Source organism: Phodopus roborovskii, unplaced genomic scaffold (assembly GCF_943737965.1).
Source record: "Phodopus roborovskii unplaced genomic scaffold, PHOROB, whole genome shotgun sequence".
Lineage (NCBI taxonomy): Eukaryota > Metazoa > Chordata > Mammalia > Rodentia > Cricetidae > Phodopus > Phodopus roborovskii.
Window position 1 is genome coordinate 9,249,869 of NW_026126585.1, and position 24,102 is coordinate 9,273,970.

The following is a 24,102-nucleotide window of genomic DNA, read 5'->3' on the forward strand; positions in this document are numbered from 1 at the left end:
TAAAAGTGGTATAGAGGCAAATTTTTTCCTCAAATATCATTCAGAGAATGAAGCATTTATTCTCATGCCTTTTATAGAATCAAATTAAGTTTGAAGCCAATAAAAATCCCTGGTAATATTGCTCATTTTGTAGCCTCATCTCTGAGTCTGATGGACTATTGATATCATAGGAGACTTATCTGTAAGCTTTTAGAGTCATGCAGCCTTCAGTCTTACCTAGAAATTCATCAGCCACATCCTATTATCTATGCAACAGAAATGGGTATAGAATTAAAAATTTCACTCCAAGATGAGGATGAATATTTGTTTCACATCTCACTCTTATCATGTAGGTTGTAAACATGGATTGGTTTGAACTCATCCTGTTATTCCTACTATTATGTTATCACCTCACTATTCCATGTCAGGTCAGGTAACTCTATTTTCAGACACTATTCAATCTCTGTCTCTGTCTGTCTGTTTGTCTGTCGGTCTGTCTGTCTGTCTGTCTCTCTGTGTGTGTGTTTGTGTGTGTGTGTGTGCATTTGGATGCTCATATTTGGAGCTAGAGAATAAAATATAGAGTGTCATTCTTTGTTTTTGGATACATGCTATTTCACCGAACCTGAGGCTTACCAAGTGGGCTACAAAGACTGGCCAGGAATCTTCTCGTCTCATTCTTTCCAGTGTTTGGAATATTGATCTGCATCTGCCTTGAATTTTTATGTGTTTTCTGAAGTCCATGGAATATTATCCTAGCCCCACAATTCAAAAATTTAATGTGTAGGAACTAGAAAAAAATCAGTTAAAAAAAAGTAACCTTGAGGTAGCTAATGGGTTTTGATGGAAATAGAGGTGTAACTCTACCATTCCTTGGTTTTGGAAAATTATCTGACTGGTGATTCAACCCTCTCTGCAATCCGCTCTCTACCACTTCTTTCTCTGGGCTGAGTCACCAGATGCTCACCATTAGAAAGAGCATCTTGTATTGATGAATGATGTATGGCTTCATTCACTCCAGAAGCAGCACCATTGGAAGAACACATTTCTATTATCCACAGATGCTGCCTGTGAAACTTCAGATGTGAGTATACAACTTGGAGAAACCACGGATACCAGGAAAATCAAAGGAACATGTGAGTAGTGCAACACATTTTCTAATATGCGGAAAGGGGAGAAAGGTCTAGAATTACCTGGAGTGGGAAGAGGGACTGCAATACAAAGGGGTTAAGAAAGGAGGAAGGATAAATAATACTAAGTATGTTTGCAAAAGTCATGGGGAATTATTTTAAGGACTTAAAATACTTAACATTAAAAGTACTTCATTTTTAAAAATATGTCTTTTAAAACTAAAGTTATGTCAGTGAATTGAAGTGATAATACCCTTGAAGCTATAGACTACCTAACATATCTCTAATTATATTCTAAATACTTATCCATGTAAACATAGATAACTGTAACTCTTACCCATCATCAAATAAGCTTTTTGTGTTAGAAAGACAACACATGTTTGATCATGATTGGTTAAACTGCAGAGATCAATTGACTATGGTGTTCTGGCTCCCAATTAATACATTTACAACACAAAGACCACACTTAAGGCTCAGGAACATCATAAAGGAGGAGACAGAACAAAAGATTTAAGACCAGAAAAGCTATTGTAAGATACAACTCTCACCCACATGCACAGGGCCCAGGTCAGTCCCACATAGTCTCCCTAGCTGTTGGTCCAGAGTCTGTAAGGTCACACAGCTCAGGTGAGCTGTCTCTGTGGGTTCCCTGTCATCTCCTGTAATTAGATTGGTGACTACCCTAATGGTCATCAGAGAGCTAGCAGTGGGATTAGGACCTGTCCCTGCCTCATTAGTTGGGTTTTTGGAACCTATTCCCCCTTGGATGCTTAGCCTAGCCTTGATGCTTGTGTGGGGGTGGTTGGTCTTGTCTCAACTTGATGCACCAGGCTTTGTTGACTCCTCATATCCTTTCCCTTTCTGAGGAGTGGATAGGGTGAGGGGGTATGGGAAATGTAAGGGCAAGTGGGGGGAAGGTGTGGAGGAGTGGTAGCCGGGAAGGGAGGACAAGATGTCTTTGGTATGTAGAATGAATAAAAAATTTAAAATAAAACTTTACCAAGAAACAAAAACAAAAAGAAAGAGAAACAGAAACAAACTAGGAAAAGGTGGGCTACAACAGGGTGGAACGGGGATTACTTGAGGGAGAAGTGAGGGATACATATGATCAATATGAGATAAAAGAAACAACTAATGTCTGCTGGAAGAATGAGAATTAGCTTCTGTCAGGGATGAATTCCATTATTGGTAGTTCAGTACAGTAGTCATCCCAGAAGCTGTATTCACACAAACATCAAAATCGGACTCAGCAAGTTGGGTTCATATATATCTGTGCATACATATGTATACTATTTAATACATATTATTTGATAACAACCAAAAGAAAAAGAGGCCATCGACTTGAGAGCAGAGGAGCATGGGAGGGTTTCAAAGGAGTATAGCTGGAGGGTACTGGAAGGAGGAAAGAAAGGAGAGAAACTAATAGAATTCTATTTCAACTAAAAGATATGAAAAAGAACCATTCTGTAAGAATTAGTAAAAGTAAAGCGAAGAGAAAATTAGCGAAGAGGATCGTCTTGGCAATCATTCTCTCACAGCATTACATTTTGTGGAGCTGAGCTCAGAGTGACGTTATTCCTATTGGAGACCCACCTCCACTGTTCATGTTTCAAGAGCTACAGTAACATCCTTTTCTTCAATTATCCCTTAACTTTAGAGCAGAAAACTGACTGGGTGTCTGTTTTCCTAAACCACTCTTCTCTATCTGGATGCTGTTCCCTCTGTATTCTGGTATTCTGACCCTGAGTACTCCACATCTCTTAGCAGGGGGCATTTTGACTTAAGTTTTTTTTTTTCCACATTGTCTCTGAGCTACACATGACTTACCTTACATAACAGGTACTAATAGGTGTTTAAAATGTGCGAGTATTGAGAGTGCAAGCTGAAATATATAAACTGCTAGAACGTCTGTAGGCATTTAGTATACATTAAATATATTTAAAACACTCCAAATGCTGAAGCTGTGCTATGCAGGAAAGTGCTTAGAGTTTGGGCTCATACCGTCTGGGGATTATAGATGCTTCTCTGTTTCACTTATGAAGCATTATGACTAATTCTCTCAGCCTTAATTTGTTTGTCTGTAGATAGTGGCCATAATAGCTGATGAATTGAGGATTACAGGAGAGAATTTGAGTAAAGTAATCCCTCTTCTCTCTGGCACATTGTAACTGACTACTCTATTCTTGCTTCAAGATGAATGTATTCTCAAAATTTGGCTAGCCTTCTTCTTTCCCACAGGGTAATAGAGCTGTTCAAACGAACAGGCTCAGAATGGCCACTCAATCAAAATTACCAAATGTTGAAAAGGTCAGAGCAGTATAGCATATCTTTATAATTCATAGATTATGGAATGCATTAACATTCGAATCCCTCATTCTTAAAGAAAAGATTATAATAAAGAGCCTAAATGGCTACACATTAATCCTTCCTATGACAATAGCTTTCGTTCTTTCTTTTTTAATTTTTTTTTCTTTTCTGGGAAATGTACAAATGGTAACCTCTGCTGACAATGAACTTCAATTTGGACACCACACTGTGCTGCTGGTTTTGATCACAAAGGAGTACCTGGGGGAAAGCGGTGAAAAATATGCTAGATGCCCACAAAGAGAAAGGCTTCACACAGGCTACCAGTGGGTTCCCACCCAACCGGCAGGTCTAGAAAATTATTCCAATGACATTATTGCTTAAGAATACTTTGAGCTTTTACAAGGCCGGGCTGGGGCTTAAAAAGTGTGTGTGTGGTGGTGGGGAGCTTTAAACAGGCTATCAAACATCTGCTTCCAGAATTAAAAAAGGCCAAAAGCCTAAGTGGAAAAGGTTCATGATTAGAATGTCAAATATCTCTTAGTGGCTATTGGGCCATTTTCAACTTAATCGATTTTATTTTATTTTTTTATTTTCCATGACATTTCAAAGGATAAAATACACGCATGATCGCCACCTGTGGGATTGAACAGAACACTGGGGCGTGCTTAGCCCAACCCTCTCATTTCCTCATTGAGGATACTGAGGACCACAGGGGGCTGTCTGAGGACTCATGGGTTGCTAATGGTTAAACCATAATAACACAGCTACCAAGCTGCTGGTGACAAATCAGAAGAACACTGAAACGAAAGAGAACCCAGGTGACATTATTTCATATGGGGCTCATAATATTTCTAAAGTTCTCTTCCAGAAAGACTTCGTGAGGCTTATGATGAAATAATCACTTGGAGACAAATGCAAAAGCCACAAAGGAAGCATTGGAGTTATCTGTTGCATTCCTGAGGTCACCTAAGGAAATGTCCCTTTCTCTAGTGGCTGTTTGGGGATTGTCTCTTCAATATGGCTTGACAACATGTCACAGAAGGCAGTTACGAAAAGGAGCTAAGTGCTTGGGATGATCCTTTGATAAGAAGAATTCAAAATATAGTCCCTTGAATAAGTTTTGTGCAAGACATAATATTTGTACTTATTGAGGAATGCCAGTTGTCACAGCAATATATGATGAGAAGAAAAGGCTAGTAGAAAAAACGCAGTGTTTATCCTGAAAGAGAGGAGCAAGGCAGGAGCCACCATCCTAATCATTCCAAGGGTTGTTAAAGCAAGCCATTGTTCTGCCATGAAGCAGAGTCCCTGCTACACATCCTCCTATATGTATGTATATGTATGTGCATACTCTCATTTTATATATATATGTATATATATATATCTGTGTATGTATGTATGTATGTATATTTTCTTAGTCATACATATGTGGCTGTGTGTATGAGTGTGCATACCAAGAAGAGATTTAATTTTGATAGTTAACAAAAATTATCCAAGAGGAAACTCTTGCTTACAAGTGGATCAGTCTTCATTACCAAGAATATAACATATTTCTCTTTTTCTGGTTTAATCAAGGCATATTCAGTACTCCTGGTAATGAGATATTTTTATTTTATGGTTACTCCATCTCAGGCAAAAGATCATCTTTAGTTCTGAGTAGTTCTTCCCTAGGCAATGGGATTAATGAAGGAATTTTCTAATCTCCCAAGACACTGAATGACATCCCATATTTAGCCTTCAGTCAGACTAACTCTATAAGAAATTCGTTGACTGTCTTCACCTGCTTCCTTAACTATTGAAAAAGCCCCGCATACTTCTTTGAACTCTTATTGCCTATTGCACCCCCCGCTACTCCACTTCAAAACATGTAAAACCAGTGCAGAAGTGTAGTTTCCAGGGGAAGCTCCTCCCGCCTACCTCATTGGCTCTTGCTTACTTTGATAAATCTTTTTTTCCTCTGGTTGTCCCCAGAAAATTATGCCACAATATTTCTCAGATATGAGCTAAGCAAAGCTTCATGACCTCTGACGTCTTCCATAGTCAGGGAACATGGAAAACTGGTAGAATTGCCTTGCTGGGCTCTGGTAACAGCCACCTTTCTCTATGATCATAGCTCACATTAAGTGCCACCTCTGACTTCTCCCAGGATTCACTCCCCTCATCCCTAAGTGGTGGACTGATCTTCAGCTTTTGTGATCTGGAGTGCCTCACTTTCATTTTTATTCCCAGCAATGTTACAGCTGCTTTAGAATCTTTTCTTTCTTATTTTGACAAACATGGATTACAAACCACTGTCCCTTTTAAGGAGTTTGGTTGATAAGCCCCTATTATCTTTATGTACCCACACTGTCTTTTCCATTAAACAATTGCTTTGGATGTCAGAGAAAGCAACAGATGCTCTATGTTGTTTGCTGCTTATGTCTCCACGTCCATCTAAACAGCAGGCAGTGGGCATTTAATTGAGAGTGCTGACTGACCACATAGGTCACGGGATAACTCGTGTTACGGAAATCTGCCTTTAAACCTCTCCATCGAAACAATTTTAAAGCATAAAAACTGTTAACAAGCTACAATTATTGATGCAGTGAAGAATTTGTTCTGTGTTTATTTACAATCAGAAAAGAAAACAACCTGCAGTTCACATTGTAACTAGACATCATTTTTAAAGTATATGGATCCGAGTTTCTCACTTTCTCATTTTTGAATGTGTGTACTTGGTGACACTGTATATGGGCATAGATCAAAAACTAGGAAGAGGACCATGAGAGAGGATATGGGGCCTCTAAGGAAGGGGTTTAGGGGGGAACATTGTAATATACCAATATGAAAATGGTACAAAAGTTGTCGTGGCTCTTTTCCCATTGCTATGAAAAAACAAGCAAACAAAAAAAAAAAATGTCACCAAAAACAACTTGAGAACTAAAAGGTTTATTTTAACTAATAGCTTATGATGGCATAATCCATCATGATGGGGGACTCAAGACAGAAGGAGACTGAATCTGTGAGTCACGTCGTATTAACTGCCAGAAGAAGAAATTAATATTGGTGCTGTGCTCTGATCATATATCCCTTGAATAGGGAATGGTCCCATCCACAGCGAAAGTGCATCTTCCCATATTGATGTAGTCAAGATGTAGGTCCATCTCTAGATTCTGACTATTTGACAAGTAACTCCATCACACGTGACTCTGAGAGCAGAAATGTATAAGGGAGACAGGGAGAGATGTGGGTGGGTGGACGATCAAACAAAATAAAGTATGCATGAAAATGAAATGATGAATAGTAACTTCAAAATATAAAAGTTAAAATAAATTAATGTGGTAAATATTATTTTGCTCCATAGAGTTTGACTTTTTAGAAATTTGTGAGAAAGTGAACAGAATTACTAGAAACAATTCATACTTGGTAGGAGTCCTTGATTGTTATGAGCCCTGTCAGCTTCTAAAGGAATTGCCACTTCCCACTGCTGAGATGGGGAATACTCCATTTACAACTTTATTCCTTTGGGTGAATTATTTATCTAGGTTCAAAATAAATTATTGAGTGCCTACCACTTATCCTGCTCTAAGATCTGGGATTAAGTTTGTAGCAAAAGTACATCTGTGTCCCAAGTCAATACACATATGAACAGCTTAGATATAAATAAACTCTAAGAGAAAGTAGGACAATGAACATTGCATCAAGAAATGGTACAAGAAGACCTTCAACAGGAAGACTTGTCATGGAAAGCTTCAGATTTCCTCGGCCTAGAACAAAAGTGACCAGAAAAAAAAAAGTCCATCTGATCAATGATGGTGGCTCACATACCAGATCTAGCCCACTGTCAGATTAATTTAAATAAATTATTTTGGAACAAAGTCATGCTCTTTAGTTAATGTGTCCTTTGTGGCTATTGTTCTGCCACAGTGAGAGGTAACTGTTGAGAAGAGTACTTGACCTATGAAACTAAAGATATTTACTATGCACCCTTATATAAAAAAAATTGATGACCTTTGACCTTTGAGAAAAAAATGCCAAAGATAAAAAATTACAGTCAGAGATTTAATTGGAGGGGCAGGTCTGGAAGCAAGCGCCACTATTATGTTATTAATAATGATCACCAGTCTTTCAGGATCTAGAATCATGTAGGAGACAAACCTTTGGTAATGGAATTTCTAGATTGGCTGACCTGTAGTATGAAGACCCATCCTAATTGTGGATGACTTCATTGCATGGGCAGGAGTCCCAGGCTGAATAAAAAAAAAAAAAGTTATAGACTCAGAGCCAAACTAAACTCTTCATTCCTTAAGTCACTCATGTTAATGATTTTGTTACAGCAACAACTTAAGTAAATAATACACCTAAAATACACTATATAAGGTAAAGGATGATTGAAGGTGGGGTACTCAATGTGCATAATTTAGTGTGACAAGCAGACTGGATTTCATTCTACATGGAGAGAGAAGAAATACTTTGGAATTTGTTTTGAGAAACAATTTGAGAAAATTTAAAATTTTCACATTTATTTATTTGTGTGTGTGTGTGCGCGCGCGCGTGCGCACGCACGTGCGTGCATGTTGCAATAAACTATAACTTTCTGCCATGTAGTATTGAGACTTCAATTTAGATCATCTAATGTCACAGCCAGCATCCTTACCTACCAAGCCAACTCAAGGCTCTGTTTACTTTTAAAATGCTAGGTTCTTTGAAATATGATGTTTTCATAAATAGCTTTTGTTAACCGTTGTCCAACACACATCTAGCTAAACACAATTACTTTCCTCTCCTTAGCAATGACTAAAACAAAAAATTCAGAGTCCTGAAAAACAAAGTTGCACTATGATATCTCCAAACCTAAGAAGCCAGCAACCACATGAGAAATGGCAGACAATAATTTAGTGTCAATTCTTGGTTTTCCCTTCAGCAGCCTGCAAGCCTTGATTGTTCTTAGTATGGTGAGCTAATTGATGAAACATAAAGACAGGCTACCCCTTTGAATGCATCTTCTGTAAGGTCAATGATGTCTGAAACTCTGCTATTAGCAGGTCAGCCATTGGGCAGTTCCAGCCAGAGTATGAAATAATTGTCCCTATTCATTTTGTTCATCTGAGAACTAATGTTTCTGAGAAGCAATTAGAGAAGTAGATGTTTGAGTCAAATCAAGGTGAGCATAATTATAGCCCTTCTGCCATGAAGAAACCATCAACACAGACAGATAAGTTTGAGAAGTTTTGTTTGATGATATCCCAAACTTCCTAGCCAGGCTGTGACAGGGACCTGAGAGAACACAGGTTAATTCCTTTCTATCACTGCAAGCAAACTTTGGTTTATCCCTGTCATGACTGATATATTGTAGCGATAATCTCTGTCTTAAGTACAGTAACTTCAGCTCACATACAAAAAGTGGTATATTCCTCTAATATGACTTGCATGTAAAATGGAAGTAACATATATGATCAAATGGAAAAACAGAATTTTTTTCTCTTAGATTACTCTCTGAACCTGCTAGTGGCTAGCACCACCCCCGCAACAGCAAATGGGGCTGTTCAGGTCATGTTAGTTCAACCCTGAAGAGAGAGCAATAAAGGAGAGGAAGGATACCTACTCTTGCCATACCTGGCTTTAAGCTAGTCCAATGTGTGTTGATATCTTGCTTGTCCAAATACGGCCTGTATGAAGGTCAGAGAATGGAGCTTGCCACTAGCTAACCATAGAGTTCTGGAGGTCAGTAAGATAGACAAGAAGTGAGATGGCTGAGCAGAAACAGGAAGTGAGATGGCTGGAAAGAGAGAGGATATAAGTGGCAAGAAACAGGAATTCTTGCTCTTGTCTGCTGAGATGCTAAGGAGGTAAGGTGTAGCTCTAGATTCCTCTTTCTTCTCTCTGACCTCTCAGCATTTTCCATTATGTCTGACTCTGGGTTTTCATTACTTAAAACAATTAAGAACTCCCATTTACATTTTTGCACCCAACCTCTATGGTTAGGTAGTGGCAAGCTCCATTCTCTTATCTTCATACAGGCATTATTTGCACAAGAAAGATATCACCTCACCAGTGAAGCAGTAACAGCATTTGGAGGAAGTAAGGGAGAGTTGAGTGCTTTAACAGGGTCCTGCTACAGGGGCAAACCAAAGAAGAAGGAAAGAGGAAACTCTATGACATATAGCTAAACTCTCATCAATTCAAACCAGCATTTAAAAACAAGGGAAAGCCTCTGGACCACTCTATCCCTGCAACCACTGGGAATGATACTTATCTAGCACAAGGTCTTTAGCTACCCATGGCTATGCAAGATGCTAATGCAACCTGGAAATGATAATAATTAGAATATGAAGATTACATTAAATACGTAATTAAAATTAGTCCTGCTTATTTGTGCTGAATTTTAAAAGATCAAAGCTATTCAAAAAATTTCAAATCAAACGTACTGCACTTGCATGGTACTCACTGTTCTAGAGAAAGAAACATAACTGGAGATTCAGAGAGAAGAAGAAATGGAATGTGAGTAGTCAAAGAAAAAAGAAATCCTCTTGAATGTGTTGGCGGGGGCGGTTTCCTCAATGAATAGTGCTTTCCATACAAGCAAGGAGATCAGAGTTGAGACCATTGTAAGATACACGATTATTCAAGTGTGCATAGAAGCTTGGATAGAATTTAAGCCATAGAATTGGGAAACCATGGATCCCTGTCAGGGGTCTAGTAAAAGCTGATGTTGAGATTTCTGGTCAGTTCAGAGTTTGACTAAGGAATTGCCACAAAGGAAAAGGTGGAGAGCAATGGAGGATTCTCAGCATCACCTCAGGCCTCCACAAGCATGTACACATACATGTAGGCTTCCATTTACACATAGAAATGCACACACAAGTGCACATTCACGCAAAAGAAGAAAAAAATCTTTTTTCTCATTTTGAACTTAAAAAGATGTCAAAACACTAAAAATACATTTATTCAAAGAGAGATGCATTAGCCCATTACCATCTTTGGTATTTGGTAATCACCAAATCACTGAAACCATTACAAATTAAAACTAATTTGTGTGTGTGTGTGTGTGTGTGTGTGTGTGTGTGTTAATCTGTCCATCTGTGTGTCTGTCTATCTGTCTAACACAGATTACGTAACCAGGACCCAATGTATATTGAATGCATGCTCTGAGCTGTGCAATCTCAGCCCTCAAATTCAATTTTTAGTTGCCATCAAATGTCCAGTTTTCTTCCTCAAAGAAGTGAAGCTCAGAGTCACAGAGACTGCTTAGTGGTTATGATCATTTGTTTCTTTTGAACAGGATGCACAATGGGTGGTTCACGGCTACCCGCAAATCCAGATCTATCATTTCTGATGCCATTTTCTGGCCTCCATATATATGCTCCAACACATGAAATTCATGGAGGGGGGAGATGGGGAGAGAGAGTATGCACAGGGGCTTTGAAATAAAAATGAGCAGCATACATCAAGGATGTTCAGCCACCCCCACTTAGCAGCACAGCTCTAAGTGTGGCCTAGGTACTAGTAGGTAGGAAATAAGTAAAGATTCAGAGACAACTTAAGGAATGAAGAGACAGTTCCATTGGGGTTTGCTGATATGCAGTCAGACACTTTATGATTTACGTGCTTCATCCCCATTCAAAACATTCTGGAAGGGCTGGTGAGATGGCTCAGCAGGTAAGAGCATGCTCTGCCATAACAAATGACCTGAGTATAGTTTCAACCACCTACAATACTGGTATTGGGCTACAGCGCCAACTCCAAGGGATCTGATGCCCTTGCATGATCTCCCTGAACATCACAGTCACACAGACACACACACACACACACACACACACACACACACACACACACACTACTTTTTCCTGATTTGTCAAAACGGGGTTTCTCTATATAGTCCGGGCTGTTCTCTTCCCTCTTTTTCCCTCGGGTATTAGCCAAGCATGCTTTTTCCCTTCTGTAAATTAGAAACCTTACCTCTAATTTCCAACCCATTCATCTGTGAGGGGAGGGCTGTGAACTTTTCATTTCGTTTCTATGATAGTAATTTCATCTGTCAGCTTGATTTTTACATAACACACAAAAAATAATATCAAGGAAGATTGATAGGTGGTCTTACCACCCAAGGATTATGATGTGAGTTCAATTCCTGGAACCCATGTATGACAATACTGTAGTGGCCTGCACTTATATTCTCCTAGGGCTGGGGAGGAAGAGAAAAGTAGATTAGACAGATCTCTGGAGCTTTCTATACAGCTAATTAATCTGAACTACCAATCTCCATATTCAGTGAGACTCTAACTTAGTAAATAAGGCAGAGAGTGGTAGAGGAAAACATCTAATGTTGACCTCTGGGTTGGCACACTCACATATGTACACATACATACAACACACACACACACACACACACACACACACACACTATAAAAGTAGGGCAATGAAGAGTTTGCCAGGTTGAAGGATGAAGATCTTAATACCATCTCAGTATCTTAAGAAGGTTTGATCATGCCAGACCGCCTGAAACAGAGTACAAGCTAATCCTACATTCAAAACAGCTGGACAAAACAGCCCTACAGACTACAGCCAGGATATCTGAATCTTCTTCCAATCCACCCAAGACAGCGTCCCTTACCAGCAGGAAGTAGCTTGGAAAGAACAACGCCCAAATTCCCAAATATTGTGTATAAATGTTTGTTTTCATTTAATTGGACTTTGTTATATAAAATTAAATAAAATAAAATAAAATAAATATAAAAAAATTCAATAAAAAAATAAAAATAAATAAAATACTATTTAATTAAAAGAAATTCATAGATATTGAACACAGAGGTTTTTAGAAAAAAAATAATTGGAGTTTTCAAAATCAAACTCTCTGTTCCATTTCCATCTGCCCTGCAAAAATCAACCCTGGAGATCATGTACCTTTTACACATTTTTCTATGAAAGTCTTGAAGCTTACAAGTGGGTGCTACCTGCAGGCAAAAGAAACCTCCTTTGATGGTGCTTCTATACTGAGGCTTTGATTTTATTTTCAATAGTCCCGATTTTCAGTTTGGAAACCTGCATAGACAAAAAGGCAACCCAAGGCACCACTGACTGGTGCCCTGAACTGTTCCCACAGGGCATGGAAACACAGAGGAGAGAGACGAAGTCTCTGGACATCCTCTCCTATTGAAAACGTTTGTTCTAGAAGACCTGACTAGAGAAAAATGAGGACTATGACTCATGTGAGCTTAGCGAAAAAAAAAAAAAATAGATCTCTTCTGTCCCTCTGCAGAAACCACATAGATCAAAGCCCATGAATCATTCACCCTCCATCAATAGCGAGACCCTTCACTGAGTAGAGATACCGAGTAAGGGTTCAGATGGGAAGCCATTGAAGGTACTGGATGAAGGGCTACACTGTAGATAGCATTGGAGATGAAGACTATGGTGAAGATGCAGCTAGATGCTATTGTCACGGTGGAAGGGAAGATGATGGTTGCTCTCTGATGGCTGTGGACACAGAGAGATAATTACAGTAAGTTGATAATGGGCCTGTATTTGCAGAAGCAGGTGTGGTACATAAGACACAGACATCACTGTTGTTGTGGAAGGGAAGGATGATAATAGTTCGCTGGTGGCTCTGGAAATGTAGGGATAAGGGTGGTAGATTAGTAGTGGGGTTTGTGGTAGAAGGAATATTCATAGTACACAAAGCATGGAGCAAGGAAAATGCGTGCAGAAATGGGACTTGGATACTAAGTGAGCTTGTACACTCTTCCTCAGACTATCATTGTCATACTTATTTCCCCCATGCTATACTGATATTCTAAATATTGACATATTCTCCAATGCATTTCGCTAAGCTGTATCATACATAGAAATTCTTCTTCTCTCTCCCTCTTTCTGTCTCTCTCCCTCCCTCCCTCTTCCCCTGTCTTCCTCCCTCCCCCTCTGTGTGATTTATGTGTGGAGGGGTCCATGTGTACACATGGACGTATGTATGGAGGACAGAGTTTGATGCTGAGTGTTCTCCTTCGCTGCTTTCTACCTCAGATTTTAAAGCAGAGTCTCTTATGGAAACCGGAGCTCATCAATTTGGCTACACTGGCTGACCTACAAATCACAGGACTCCTGTCTCTTTCTGTTTTTCAACACTGTTATTACAGGTACATACATGAAAGGCTTTTTAAGTGACTTCTTGGAATTGAACTTCGTATTCTCATGCTTAGAATGTAAGCACTTTGCATTGAAACAGCAGAATTTCTTTTTGTTTGTTTGTTTGTTTTGTACCTTTCAAATCTGCATAAGTGATGGACATGTGTGTTCGTTGTTTTTATTGGGGACAAGGAATAGAGAATCTAATCTCAGTTTTTCCCACTCCAAGAATTTAATGAAAATAAAATCAATCATTTGACTATTTTTTTTCATACTACTTCTGCCTTAGAAGAAATCTGTTGGGGGAAGAAATACATACAGTCAGAGTTCAAATGACAACAATGATGTGACAGGCAGTAACAATCATTTTTCCCAGAGAATATTATCCATTCTGCTGTTATCATGCTGTCCTTTCTCAGTGCCTCCATGTTGGCTGACGAACCTCCTGGGGAAAACATCAGGGCTGGTATCATGGACAAATAAAGATAAGATCAATTACATGAATAAACTACTCTGGCAGACTAAGGAATGCTAGCAGAAGAGTCTTGGAGGGAAATAGAAGGTGAGGACTCTTTTCAGAATCACATCATCATCATCCAAGCACTTTGCACACAGAGTCCCGAAGCGGGTATCAGCATGGTGTGAAGAACACCCACCAGCAGTGTGACATAAAATAGCATCTGTTTGTACACATACCAAGCTAGTGTTGGAACAAAAGTTAGAAATGTTGATGTTGATAGGAAATGGAACTTAATGACATTTGTTCCTAAAGCATAAAGCAAATGGGATGTCTGTGCAATAACCCTTGCCCCCAAAGCACAGAGAATATCATAGAAGAGCAAGCTGAAAGAAAAAGTGGTTAAAAAAAAGTCAGAGATCGGATTGGCTAGGTCTGTTCTGAAACTTATCTTCTGACAGGACAAGATCATTGCATTCTCAAACTGATAGCAGCTTTTTGCAGGACCTGCAAAAAGGTAGGCAGTATCACAGCACAGAGGGCTGGGCTTCTGGAAGCTTCACCCCTGTCTTAGGCAGTTCACGGATACTAAGCATCTAGAGTCTTTTTTTTTTTTTTTTTTTTTTTTTTTTTTTTTTTTAAAGGGGTTTGACCACTAACAGGCTGCCCATGCTTCAGTGGCTGGCTCTAATCCTGCACACACTTGAGCGTCTCTAATTGTACTCAATGAACAATTTTAAAGAAAAAGAAATGAAGATGAAATCGGTAGGGAGACGGTGGGCGTGGATGTGGTCAAAGTACAAAGAATACATGTAAAAAAGAAAAAAAAACTCCAATTAAGATTTGAGCAAGTGGAATTAAAATATAACATCATTTAAGCCAGTGGTTTGAAAAACTGGCCGAAAGTCTTTCCTAAAAACTCTGATTCTTCAAGTTTCTGGCTCAGACTTGGGATGGGGTCAGGAATCCTTTGTTTTCCTAGTTTAATTTTTGTTTTATTTCTGAGATAGGGGTTCACCACATAGCTGGTTTGACATCATGTAAACTAGTCAGGTCTCAAGCTTGTGGCGGTCCTTCTGCCTCTTTGTCCCAAGTGCTGAAAATACAAGTTACCATGCCTGATTCATTGTACTTTTCCTGTTATGTGCATGCATGTGTGTGTGCCTGTGCGTGTGCATGCGTGTGTGCATGCGTGCATGTGTGTGTGTACATGCCAGCATGCATGAGATAAGATGCCTCACTGAAAGATGCCAAAGTTTAGGCTGGTTGACCATGGAACCTGAGATCTGCTTGTTTCTTCTCTTTTAGACCGGATGCATGCCAGACACACACATATATAAGAAAACAAAATATAATATAGCTCCTATCAGCAAACATCTCAGTGAGTTCATTGAACTCATTAGCACTTTAAATGTGTTTATTAAAATAGTCTTTTCCACAATTCCTGACACTCTGGGTTCTATAGATTGGAGACACGATATAAAGAAATAAGTATTTGATAAAGGTAGCAGGGGGAGAAGCAATAACATAGGCTGAAGATGTTCGTCATGTAAGCCTCAGGATCTGAGTTCAATCCCCAGAACACACATTACAGAAATTAGCACGACAACAAGTGCTTGTAACCCCAGTCTGGGGAAGCAGAGGTACTCAGATCCCTGGGACACACTGATTGCATCAATGACTTGGAGAAGAGTGAGAATCAGTTTCTCAAAACAATAGAACCATGGATGCTAGTAGCTGAGGCCCAGCACCCAAGTTTAACCACTGCCCTGCATATACATCTAAAAACACACTTAAGTGTGCCCATAGACACTGAAACCCTCCCACACACAGAGGAGGTTTTTTTAAAATGAGGAAAGTTTATGAGTTGATTCTGTGAGCTATTGGCTAAAGAATTGAAACAGGACAGTGGGAAAGGGACCAACCAGGGGTGAGCAACGGGGTGCAGTTTAGACTCCTGATCAAAAATGTCCTCCCCCAGGAACAGATCTTTAACATGAGGGAAGCAAGCATTCATAGCAGAAGAAACAGCAGGTGTAGTGGTTGTCTGTAAAGGATGAATTTGTCTTGTTTAAGAACTAGAAAGGAACCCTGCGGGACTAGAGCTTTATAGCAAAGTGATCATAAGGCCACAGAGAAGGCAGGCTCCGGGTCAGACAGGCCTGCCAGGTTATGGAATAACGGTTTATTTTTATTTCAAGGGCTGATGGAAGCTCTGTAGGGCATTAAACAAAAAGGATGGCATTCAAAAACAAGCACTCTGTGTTGGCAAGGATGTTCCCAGTTTTATGCTACTTGATTAGGCAGGTCAATCAGTACATTCACTCCCATAAGTACATTGGTGATACCAAAAAAAGCTGGGTACCAATTTGCACTTATGGAAATTTCTCTCATTTGCTAAGACTTATTTTTATGTGTGTCTCTGTGGGTGGGCATGAGCGTTTAAATGCAGTACCCAAGGAGGAAGTCAGATCCCCCGGAGCTGGAGTTAGAGGTGGCTGTGAGATACTGATGAGGTGATAGAGAAAAAACCCTGCTTCTCTGAAAGACCAGCAAGGGCTCTAAACTGCTGAGCCATTTCTCCAGCCTCTCCTATTCATTTCACACTGAAATGCACAGTGACGTATTCTGGGGTGCAAAGAGATGGTGCTTATAGGCACACTGTTTGCCATAGTCTATGCAGTAAACAGCCAGGACATCTCCAAGATGTGGACCAGAAGCTAGGGAGGTGGCCTAGTGGTTAAAATACCACACATAAGATAGCAGAGTTCGTTTATTCGTTTATTCTTATGCATGCAGACATGTATATGCACACATATTTGCATTACACACACACACACACACAGGAGGAGGGAATATCCAAATGATTTTATCCTACCCACTCGAGCCTTTCCCTAGGTATCATATGACAGAGACATGTCTCCAAGCTATGACTGGATTCCCAGCCCAACCCTGGGACTCCATAATTTGATTAAATAGTTGTTCATTTCATTACATGACATATCATACAGCAACAACATTCTGGGAGAATAATGTCAACAAAATCACAGACATCCACAGCTGTGTCTATAAACATGTCCTAAAATTGCTAAGTATAAACTATATGGTCAGATCACATAAAATGAAACAGAGAAGTTAGAATGTTCATATTATCAGTGGACACCTATGGAGTCCATTAAAATATTGACTAAAATTCAAAGTAAAGATTGTATTTCATTTAGTAATGGTCTTACCAAGACTGAGGACTTGAGTCTGAGCCACAGAATACATATTTTTAAAATTACCATTTGTTGTGCTTCTTGTTGTAATGTGGAGACAAACAGGTGCCTTGTTCACTGGCCAGTTTATACTAGTTGGTTAAACTCCCAGACACCTAAGCACCCCATCTTAAAGGAAGAAAAGGTAAGCATCACCTGAAGAATGATACCAGAGGTTGTTCTCTGACCCCTAATGCATATGCACACACATGCATGTACACACAAACACACACTTGTGTACATAAAAAATAAGCACACCAAAACTGTTGACTAGATTTTTAAATGACCCAGAAGCTTCCCTGCTATGTGCATATTTAAGGTTACATACTCTCCGATGAGGAGACAAAGAAACTGTGTTGCATATACTCAGTATGGTGATGTTTGGTTTAAAAATGCCAAAATAAAAATATTATTTGCAACAAGATGGATGAGTCTTCAGGACATCGTGTTTGGAGGAAAAGCAGGCAGAAACACAAAGGCAGCCTGCTCTTCTGACCCAGTGACTTCAGGGAAGTGAATTGTGGAAGAGGCTCCAGGACTAAAGACAGAGAGGAAGCAATGGGTAATCATTGCTCAAACAGTAAAAGCTATGGCATAGACAAGAAAAGTAAGCTTTGAGTTCTGTTCCACAGCAGGTGACCAGAACCAATAATGATCCATATTTAAAATAAGAAACATTGGTTTAAATGTTCTTGAAGCTGTGTTCCACAGAAGTGACACCAAGGAAGACACACGTAGGCTTGGTGAAGTGTTTGAAAAAACACAGAATGCTGACAATAGATTTTTGTCTTCCTTAAATCGGATAAATAAATTTATTTTGACTGACACATGATAATTATGCATAGTTACTAAGTAGAGTGTGATGTTCTGATTCATGAATATAATAGGTAATGTTCTAATCAGAGTAATTGGCATATGCACCACTTGAAGCTATTATCATTTCTTTTTAAATAGATTTTATTATTTTTTAAATAATTTCAAACATGCATACAATGTATTTTGGTCATATTCAACCCCATACCTCCCAACTCTTCCCAGATTCCCCCCCCTCAGCCTCTACCTCTACTTACTTTGTATCTTCTCTTTTTGTAAATTTTCCATGGAATTTAATTCATGTTATACACATACCCGTGGCTATGGTAGGATGATACATATTTAATGGTACTCACTGAGCCTAGACTTAAGCTCTATTACAAAATAGTAGTTAGGGCCAGCAACTGTTCCCAATATCTCTCCCTTTGGACACATGGTGAAACAGTGCTCCCTGCATCTTTACTCAAGCCTCTAGCAGGGCTATGTGGCAACAATAGCCAACAAACTGTAAACAAAAGTGACATGTTTCATTCCCAGGTCACTCATTTCATCATCTATTAAACAGATACCTTCGAATAGACACAATAGAAGCACCGGACTTTGAGAAAGACAATAATCTGCCTACTTTGGCCAGTGACTCAATAAAAAGAACCCCCACCCTCACACACCCCTGCTGAATAACTTAGGTTGATTAAAACATAACCATTTCTGGTTTAAACAAAGGGAATTTTTTAGGTATGATAACTTATCAAGTAATAAATGATTCATTAGAGGAAGTTCAGGGAAGGTATGGCGCTCCTTCTTGTAGATTACATATATGTCTAGACAAATGTCTGCCTCTGGGTCAAGCAACTGAAGCCAACTGGATGAGGAGGGCAGCTGAAGAGCCCTCTCCACACTGGCAAATGCTCCTGGTGAATTTGATCCATTTCAGCCTCTCAGCAAGAGCAACCCCCACGAAACACATGGCGTAAGAGGCAAAGGCTGTGGCAATGCACTGGCCTCAGAAACGATGATTTTGAATACCAAAAAAGTGTTACTATACTGAATAGACCTGTTGGTGACTCCTGGAAAATTTAAACTCCCAGTGCTAAGAGTTACCCTCAAGAGGTGGCTCAGCTAGGAAAATGCTTGCTACTAAAGTATGAAGATCTGCATTCAGATCTCCAGAACCCACATAAAAAAAAAAAATCTAGTATGGTAGTACTCTCCTGTGATCCCAGCATGGGGGAGGCAAGGAAAAGAAGAACCAGGAGACCACTGAGCAGTCAATAGATTGTATCTGGAAAAGAAGGCAAGAAGATGATAGCAGATGATACTGACATAGACCTTAGACACACACACACACACACACACACACACACACACGCACGCACGCACGCACGCACGCACGCACGCACACACACACGCACGCACACATACACACACATGCACACACACACACACTCACGCACATACACACACGCACACATATACACACACACATACACACATGCACGCACGCACATACACATGCACGCACATACACACACATGCACACACACACACATGCGCACACACACACACATGCGCACACACACACTACACACACACACACAGAGATTAGGAGATAAACTATCATATTTTGAACACGGGGATTAAGGTGGTCCATACTTGAAACTAATGGACAGGGATGGAATGATTGGATTGTGATATTATTATGATTTATTACATTATATTGTCTATTTACTCAGCATGAAAATTTAAGGACCTGACAGCCATCCTTAACCTCTTTTGGGGGCACAATAACTTGATGGGGTGGGGAGCTGAGCTATATGCTTGACTTGTAGGTTCTGCAGTGACTAGCGGGATTCAGAAATTTTATTTTTTTTTTTGATACAGAGAAGAAATTCAGATCTGAGAATGTACACATCAGAAATAAGGGAGAGGAATCAGTGAATAAAATACATACAATGCAAGCGGAGGACCTGAGTTCGAGTCCCCCCACAAGACATACAACATACTCATCACGGGGAGACAGAAGGCAGAGATGTGAGAACCCTGGAAACTTTAGGACACGCACATCTGTGTGATGATCTAACAATAAAACTTGCCTGAGGATCAGAGTGGGGAGCTTAGCCTCTATTTAGCCATAAAGACCAGCAGTGGTGGCACACAACTTTGATCCCAGCAACTTGGGAGGAAGAGGCAGATGGATCTCTGTGAGTACAAGGCCACTCTGGGCTATAAGAGATTGAATCTTTCCAAAAGGGAAACAGAGCTCACACCTTTGATCCCAGCATTTTGGAAGTCACATGCCTTTAATCCCAGCATTAGGAAGGTGGAGACGGGGGTGACACGGCTGGGTGTAGAGAGGAATATAAGGTGGAGGAGACAGGAGCTCATTTGGTCTGAGGATTCCTAGGAACAGGATTGCACCTTTGGTCTGAGGATCCAGTGGGGGTAACAACTAGTGGCTGTCTGCTCTGCTTCAGCCGTAACTCATAAACCTGACTCTGTTTTTATTATTAAAACCGATTAGAATTCCTGCTACACATCTGTATAAACCAAGAGACTGTCTCAAACAATAAAAAGTTACAGTGCCAAAACCTGACTTTTTCCTCTGACTTCCACATGTGTACATACACAAGCCTCACACACACACACACACACACACACACACACACACACACACACACAAAATGAAGCAATTTCCAAATTCTTCAATTCCAAGTTTTCTTCATTTCATTTATTTCTCCTCAGAGCCCATCAATCTAAAATCTAGGTCCAGTCACATTTAATTTTGATCCACAACACTCCTGCTGGGGAGCCCAGCTGTGGGATTGCTATTCTGGCTATAAGATTTGTAAATGTTCTGTGGAATATTCTAGATCACCAAGAGAGCAGGTAATAGTGAGGACACAATCCTACTAATGAGGTGATATTTATAGGTTTTATTTTTATTACAAGAGGCTAATTACCTACTTTGTAGATATAGCTCTGTGATAGCAGGGTGTAAGGCTATATTTAGTAACATAGACGACAGGGCAGGAAAAGTTGTTTGGTAGATGCAATCACACCACATTTAAATATTTTAAAAGTTTAAATACCTTCATCCCTTGTTATTACCTATACTTATACATGACCTCTCCTTTTAAATTATGCACAACTATGAAAATAGCCTTTTTTGTAACCTCATACTTGATTACATTCCCAACGTGTATATTTTACATATCTGTTACACAGTAATTTGTAGTCTTTCTCTTTTTCTTAAATTTAACTTAAGTATCTGTCTTCTGTGGGTTGACACATGAAATGGGAAATAAGGAAATCTGGAGGCAGGAGAGATGGCTCAGTACTCGAGTGTTTATTGCTCCTCTCTGGATATTCTAAGTTTGGTTTCCAGCAACTATACATCATTGATGGTCTGTAATTCTTATTCCATGGATCTAGTGCCCTCTTCTGGAAACTGAGGGTACCTGCACTCATGTGACATACACTCGCACAAATACACATAACCGAAAATACAGAAATCTTTGAACCAATTCATTGGGCATCTTAAACTTTGTATTCCTAACACTGATTTAGTGAGCTGCAGAAATGTGGAGACATTTTAAACATTTCTGTTCACATAAGAATGTAACTTGGAAGTTGGTGACCAAGATCCATACAGGCCAGAGTTCCTGTTCAGGATAGTTCAAATTTTTGTCCTGATATTTCAAGCTTATTATAAGGCAATGACAGAAATATAGAAAACTCATATGATGGTAAATAACTGGATTGTTTTTGAGGTTGCTATTTGTTGCAAGTTGAGCTAAGCACCCCTAAACACCACTGTGTTTTCCTTCATTCAAGTGAAGACAAAATCTTAGGGATGCATGTTCCAGGAATATAATCCAGACTATCTCTATGCATTACCTTATTTGCAATTTACAACTAATTTCAATATTATAGACATTATCTATACCAACTCATCCACTAACAATCAGAAACTCAAAGAGGTTGCAGGCAAAGTCAAGTTCCTAAGTAGGATCATTTCTGGTTTATGTTTATCTTCACTCCTTAGTGATTCTACTGAAGGAAATGTGGGTCTGCTGTGACTATCATTCATAAAACTAGAACAAGAAATAGCTCAGTGGGTAAAGGTTATACCTTGCGAGCACAAGAATCTGAGTTTGATCTCTAGCACCCATGCAACAAAAGCAAAGGATGGTGGTGCACTTTTGTAATTTCAACCCAGCAAAGGTAGAGACAGGAGGATGCCTGTGCCTTGATGACTACGGAGCCTACTGTACTGGCTGATTTACAACCAGTCTAGTGAGAGACAATGCCTCGAAATTATAAAAAGGTGAATGTTACCTATAAACTAATACTTGAGGTTTCTTTGAAGTTCACATGCATGTACACACATGTGTGCATTTCATCCCCCCCACACACACATACACTCAAACAATTCAGAATAAAAACAGATACTTTCCCTGCCTCCCTATATTTGGAGGATAAAATATAGGGAATAGATGCACAAATCTCTCTAGAAACACTACATCTATTAACTGTCTCTTCCTATGTGATGATGAAGCATACGTGTAATCTCTAGTATGGTAGGTCTTCATACACCTGTTTCTGCCTTCATTGTGGTGAGACTCTAGTTTTCATCCTTTTTCTGGTTATTTCCTAGCCCAATTCTAATGTACCTAGCATGTAAGGTGTCTGTTTGATTTTCTTTGAGGTGTGTCTGCATCCACGATGCTAACTGAAGTTGGTAAGCAAAGTCAGTGTTCTGATGCAAAGAAATGATTTTCTCAGGTCTACCATAGATCATTTACATGCTTCTCTTGATAACTGAATTATTTTTCCTATGTACTGTTACTGACTGTCCTTAACTAGTGTGATAACTTTGTTGTGAATGGCTGTCTTTTGGACTTAGGTTTCCATTCCCATGCTAGAGGTATTTCTCTTCCAGTTAATCAGATGTTCAAGCTTTTGTCCAGTCCTCTCATCAGCAATTCCATTGAATAGTTCATAGCCAGATGTCATATGGCTTGAATCTTGTACTCACACCCGTTATGCATCGTGCTCTCAAGGAATAAACAAGTAAAACACCCAGAGCTCATTTTCTTCAAAGTGTACTGGAGGAAAGTGTGTCAAATTGAGCTGTGCAGAATGACAGAGGCTCATATTCAAGGTTCCGCTTTTCCTCCTCGGAATGCTCGACTATCATCTGCTCCATTCAAATTATATTAAATGCAGAACGATTCAAATATTGCCAGCTGCCAATTTAAATTTCAAATGGAAACCTGCTCATTTGCTGACTCTTTACTTGATCCTTTGCCTCCCCCCAACATCCCCCCCAACACACACACACACTTCTCTTTCCAATTTATTTTAAAACTACTTGATAGGTATTTCTCTTGAGAGAAACCACTCTAAGCGAGTGGTGCCTTTGAGTCAAAAACTGCTTCAAGATTTCTCCCCGGGCAACAGCAATATCTTCTGCTTGCCTGCCACTGGTTATAGACAAAACGTAGATAACACCAGATTGTATTATAAAAATGAGGGCCCAACTCTCTAATGGAATTGCTCAGAGGGGAGTTATGCCTTTTCTCTTATCGCTTTCAGTGTAAGAAAAAGAAGGAAAGTATGGCTGAGGTTCAAAGGAGAATCTATCTATATGGACTCGTAAAAATGGACATAGCATGGAGTGATAGGAATTCTGTCTTGACTGTCTGTGGGTGTGGCTGGCCTAACTCCTGTACTTTGCTATTTCCTTTAGGTGAGCAACGTTTGCTTCCAGAGCCTGAGTCACTCTGCTGTCATCTCCTTTTCTTCCTGTGTGTATGGTGGAGAGGTTGTGTTCACCCACGCCATGCAGACATGGAAGCCAGAGGTTGGCGTTGGATCTCTTCCCCTATCATTCTCTACTTTGTGTTTGGAAGGAAAGTCTCAATCAAGCAGAGACCCAACTATTCATTTAGGCTGGCTAGCCAGAGAAGCACAGGGATCTGCTGGCTCCATGTTCAGTTTTTATGGATGATAGGAACCCAGACTCAGATCCTCATGCTGGGCTGACAAACTTCTT